Below are 6,000 nucleotides of genomic sequence, written 5' to 3'. Positions count from 1 at the left end.
CAGTCTGAATTTGGCAATAAGGAGTTCATGATCTGAGCCACAGTCAGCTCCTGGTTTTGTTTTTGTTGACTGTATAGAGCTTCTCCATCTTTGGCTGCAAAGAATATCATCAGTCTGATTTTGGTGTTGACCATCTGGTGATGTCCGTGTGTAGAGTCTTCTCTTGTGTTGTTGGAAGAGGGTGTTTGCTATGACTAGTGCGTTTTCTTGGCAAAACTCTATTAGTCTTTGCCCTGCTTCATTCTGCATTCCAAGGCCAAATTTGCCTGTTACTCCAAGTGTTTCTTGACTTCCTACTTTTGCATTCCAGTCCCCTATAATGAAAAGGACATCTTTTTTGGGTGTTAGTTCTAAAAGGCCTTGTAGGTCTTCATAGAACTGTTCAACTTCAGCTTCTTCAGCGTTACTGGTTGGGGCATAGACTTGGATAACTGTGATATTGAATGGTTTGCCTTGGAGACGAACAGAGATCATTCTGTTGTTTTTGAGATTGCATCCAAGTACTGCATTTTGGACTCTTTTGTTGACCATGATGGTTACTCCATTTCTTCTGAGGGATTCCTGCCTGCAGTAGTAGATATAATGGTTATCTGAGTTAAATTCACCCATTCCGGTGCATTTTGCCTTGATTCATGGACCTGACATTCCAGGTTCCTATGCAATATTGCTCTTTACAGCATCGGATCTTGCTTCTATCACCAGTCACATGCACAACTGAGTATTGTTTCTGTTTTGGCTCCATCCCTTCATTGTTTCTGGAGTTACTTCTCCACTGATCTCCAGTAGCATATTGGGCACCTAATGACCTGGGGAGTTCCTCTAGCCTAGAGGAGCTATCCCACGTTGAAGGTCAGGAACAGCAGCGGTAAGGAGATACCCCTCGTCCAAGGTAAGGAGCAGCGGCTGCGCTTTCCTGGAGCAGCCGTGAAGAGATACCCCATGCCCAAGGTAAGAGAAACCCAAGTAAGATGGTAGGTGTTACAAGAGGGCATCAGAGGGCAGACACACTGAAATCATACTCACAGAAAACTAGTCAATCTAATCACACTAGTACCACAGCCTTGTCTAACTCAATGAAACCAAGCCATGCCTGCGGGGCAACCCAAGACGGGCGGGTCATGGTGGAGAGGTCTGACAGAACATGGTCCACTGGAGAAGGGAATGGCAAGCCACTTCAGTATTCTTGCCTTGAGAACCCCATGAACAGCATGAAAAGGCAAAATGATAGGATACCAATCTTTCCCAGCATCAGGGTTTATTCTAAGGAGTTGGTTCATTGTACCAGGTAGCCGAAGTATAGGAGCTTCAGCTTCAGCATCCGTCCTAAAATTAATGAAACAAATTAAGATGGAATACAGGAAAATATTCGGTTCCTCAGTCTCACTAGCCTCATTTCAAGTGTCAGTTGCTCAAGGGTCTGTATAGAGCCTTTACACAGCTCTAGGAAGTTTTATGGATGGTGCTGCTCTAAACAGTCCTTAGACAGAGGAGGCTAAATGCATATCCCTGGGGTTCTGGAACCTCTGCCAGGACTTCATCAGGGGAGACATTTCTTTAAAGACTCTCATTTTCTTTTCAGAGCTCATGTGAATTTTTCATTCCATAATACAAAGCACACACATTTGCTTTAATGTGAAAAATGATTTTAAACACTGAACATTGAATACGATTAATAAACCAAGAAGGCATTCAATTTATGCTGTGGTTTTGCATATTGCAGCTGGGGGAAGGCAGGTTTTTGTTTTTTTTTTTCTTTTTTTCCTGATGGTGATGGTTTAAGAATTAAAATTTAAAAAAATGTTTTTAAATTATGCTTAAAAGTTACTTCCCATCTATAGTTACTAAAACAGATTGGCCTGTGTCATACAATACAATATGTGAGTCTATCTTACATCCAATAATTTGTATTTCTGACTCCCCAAATGCTCTGTTGCCTCCCCTATCCCTCAAAGTAACCGCTAGTTTGTTCTGTGTGTCTGTGATTCTGCTTCTTTTTTGTCGCACTCACTGGTTTGTTGTATTTATTTTGATTCCACTCGTAAGTGATATCGTCCGGTATTTGATTTTCTCTGTCTGACTTATTTCACTCAGCATAATGTCTGGAGGAACACAGCTTTGGGGGCACTGAGGGTGTGGCTGTCCTCAGCCTGCCACCAGTGGTGAATAAATAGACTCTGAGAGTGACGCCTGTGCAGATCTCTCCCAGAAGCTCCCGTCACACCCAGTGAAATACCATGATACGCAGGGAACAAGTAGGCTCATTTCAGAAGGTCTTTTGCATTTCTTAACTATGCTGTGACCACCTGGCTGGATGTGTAGATGCAGATTGAACTGGTTGACCAGATGACAGTCTCCCTGCCTGATCACTAGGATGCTGTTTGCAGAGAGAACCACAAGCTCAGTGTCAAAGTTTGGTTGTCTTAGGCCAGGGGTTTTCAGAATCACTTGGAGAGGGGGAATTCCCTGGTGGTCCAGTGGTTAGAACTCGCCACTTACACTGCCAAGGACCCAGGTTCAATTCCCAGTCAGGGAACTAAGATCCCAAAAGCCATGAGGTGCAGTCAAAACAAAGCAAAACAAAATCACTTGGAGGTCTTCCCTCGTGGCTCAGTGGTAAAGAATCTGCCTGCTAATGCATGAGACACAGGTTCCATCCTTGATTCAGGAAGATCCCACATGTGTGGAGCAACTAAACCCAAGTACCACAACTACTGAGCCTGTGCTCTAGAGCCCGGAAGCTGCAATTACTGAGCCCATGTACTGCTGCTGCAACTACTGAAGCCCACAAGCCCTGGAGCCCATGCTCTGCAACAAGAGAGGCCACCAGAGTGATAAGCCTGCACACTGCAACTAGAGAGCGCCCCCTGCTCGTCAGAACTAGAGAAAAGAAGCAATGGAGACCCAGCGCAGCCAAAAGTAAAAATTATAAACTCATGTCATTTTGAAAAATCACTTGGAGAGGTTATTAAACTTGTAAGTTCCCTGATACAAAGGGCCTTGAGTAATTATACTGCATGTTGTCCCTTAATAACAATATTTATTGAGCACATACTGTGTTTTGGGCCTAGTAGCAGGCAATGGAAATACAAAGCAAATGATCATTAATTTCTAGCACCCTAAAATCAGATTAGATTCTAATCCTAAGATTAGAATTCTCTAAAGGATATATTGTCCACACCCAAGCCTTAAGTGTCCTCAGTTATAAACTACAGACTGACCTCACTTCTCAGGCTTAAGTTCAGTTTTTTTGTCAAAGCTTTGGTCTGTATTTTTTTCTAAGGTAATTCTTTCATCTGACAAAGGCTGTATAATGATTTCCAACAAAGAAGATGTTCAGAATAATATGAAGAAAAATAAAAATTGGTACAGAGCATGGAGGCAACCTGTGTTGGGAATTCATGGCCTCTCTCCAGTTCTAAAGGCTTTGAGGGAATTAGATCAAATATCTGTGTAGCTTTCTGTTTTAGAATCTAAAACATCAAAATTTGTATGTCGTTCAAATTCTTCATTCTGCGGTTGAGGCTTACTTTTTCTTTGTGCTCAGAAGAAATGGAGATGGTGAATTTTCATCCTTGAAAAAGAATACTTCTCAGAGTTTTAAAGCTCTTTGTTCATATATTATGCAGATTTACCACCCAGACTACTAAATCATCTTTTCCCCTCACCTTCCCCTCAGGTGCCATTTTCCAACTCGAACCACTTCTATTTGTTTCTGGAACTCTTCCAATTCACCCAGGCCCACTTCGGGGTAAATCTGCTGCACAAAATAAGGTGCCAACCCGTGCTACAGAGTTGGATTCAACCAAAACTACCCCAAGGCCATCCAATTTCAGCTGGCCCATTGGTTTTTCTCTAACCTGGAGCCTAACACCTGTTTTTCTGTTATTGGCCCCTCTAATCCAACCCCTCTATTAAGATTCTCAGCATTCAACTGTTGCAAATATATCATACATAGGAATTGTTATTGCAAATATTTGTTTCAATTAATTAGCAATGGCCCTGTGATGAAGCCTGCTTGCATTTTTCTTTTGTAACCATGTGGTAGCTCTAGCCCCGGGGTGATGCACAGCCCAGCAACACTCCTTAACGATCTTCTTAATTACACAGTTGGGGTAACCATTCTGTCTAAAAAATCTGCTTCGTAATTACAAAATCACCAGCCCAGCCAGCCGTGTTGACCCATCAATCGCTCGCATTCCACTGTGTCCTTAAATTGTGCTCTGTCTTCTCTCCAAATGACAGGGGAACTTTGGAAACTGGTGCCTGTGGGGTGCAGCTGCTCCCGCAATAAATGTCTCTGCCTCTCTCTGCCCAGGGCTGCTCCACCGCTGGGCTTCTTCCTCTACCTCCTGCCATGTTTTCCTCGGCAATAGCCTCGAAAATACAAAGGAATTCATCCCCTCTTTCAAATCCATCTACAAAAACCTAGTTGCAGTCCTTTAGCATAAGCCTGAAAAAGGAATGATGACCCCTCGGGTGGCCTGGCTTGGTTTCTTGGATGCAAAAGCTCTTGTCGAAACTGCCGCTTCACTTGTTCCTGTTTACTAACCAGGCTTGTGTCGCCAGGTCCAAAATCATCGTGTATCCCTCCGTTGTGCTGTGTGTTGCGTTGAGCTGTGATGCTCTGTGGACGTGTTGGTCTCCTCCATTGTTCTAGGAGTTTGGGATGTAGTACCTTGTGCAGTCACTGGCCCGTAGACAGGCTCCACATATCTCTGTGGTTCAGTTCAGTTCAGTCGCTCAGTCGTGTCCGACTCTTTGCGACCCCAGGAATCGCAGCACACCAGGCCTCCAAGGACTGGCAGATGGAAAACTTGGCAAGTTCTTAACGTCCCTATGTCACATCTTCTCACTTTGAAGACTCCTACAGGTAAACTTGTCCTGACTGTAGTATACATGGGAAAACCTTTGGCCCAAGGTAACACATGTGCCTCTTGAGGGTCTGGTTAGTGGAACTTCTTTTGGACCTCCTAGAACTACTCTTTGGCTGTATAATGGGAATTCCTAGCATCTTTGGTATCTTCACATGCTCTTCTCTTATTTCATACAGGGAATTATCACCTTCTTATAGTGCAAAAGTGTTGCTTGTCTAGGGCCCTTTGGGAACTGGTGGTCCCAAGAGCCACGGCACGGTGGATTCTGAGCCCTTGTGCCCCAGTCACCACTACTTCTTATGGAAACCCTGCCTTCTAGAGCAGTGGAGATTGTCTAGGCGTTTTACTTCACGTTGTGTGTGACATGGTTTTAATTCAAAGGCAGGGCTTAGAGCAACAGGACCCCTCATTCATTGCTGGTGGGAATTCAAAGTGATGCAGTCACTTTGAAAGACAATTTGTCACTTTCTTACAAAGCTACATAGTCTTTCCATACAAGCCAGGAATCGTGCTCCTGAGTATTTACCCAGATGATTTGGAAAGGTGTGGTCATACAAAAACTTGCGCGTAAATGTTTAGAGCAGCTGTATTCCTAACAGTCAAAAACTGGAAGGAATTAAGATGTCCTTCTCTAGGTGAATGGATAAACTATGGTTCTTCCATATTGCAGAGTATCAGTCAGCAATAAAAAAAAAAAAAGAGCTATCGCGCTGCCAAAACGCGTGGTGGACCTTGAAACTCCTAAGTGAAGGAAGCCAGTCAAGAAGGCCACACGTTGTTTGATTTCAATTTCATACCTTTCTGGAAAAGGCTCAACTATATAGCCAGGAAAATGATTAGTGGTTTCCAGGGGCTCAGGTGAAAGAGGGGTGGGGGGGATGAATAGATGAGACACAGGGGGGTTTTAAGGCAGTGAAATTATTCTATCTGATTCTATTGATATAATAGATACATGACATTATGCATTTGTCAAAACCCTTAGAACTTCGTATAGCACGAAGATTGAAGCTTAATGTTTGTAAATTTAGAAAAACTATGTAGAGGGTTGAAGGGTTGCAGGAGGAAATGCAGTTTATGGCAAGGAACCTAAATGGGAAATGGTGCTGACCTAAGTATTAGTAACTTT

The sequence above is a fragment of the Budorcas taxicolor genome, chromosome 4 (assembly GCF_023091745.1).
Source record: "Budorcas taxicolor isolate Tak-1 chromosome 4, Takin1.1, whole genome shotgun sequence".
NCBI lineage: Eukaryota > Metazoa > Chordata > Mammalia > Artiodactyla > Bovidae > Budorcas > Budorcas taxicolor.
Note: the sequence above shows the minus strand (reverse complement) of the source record.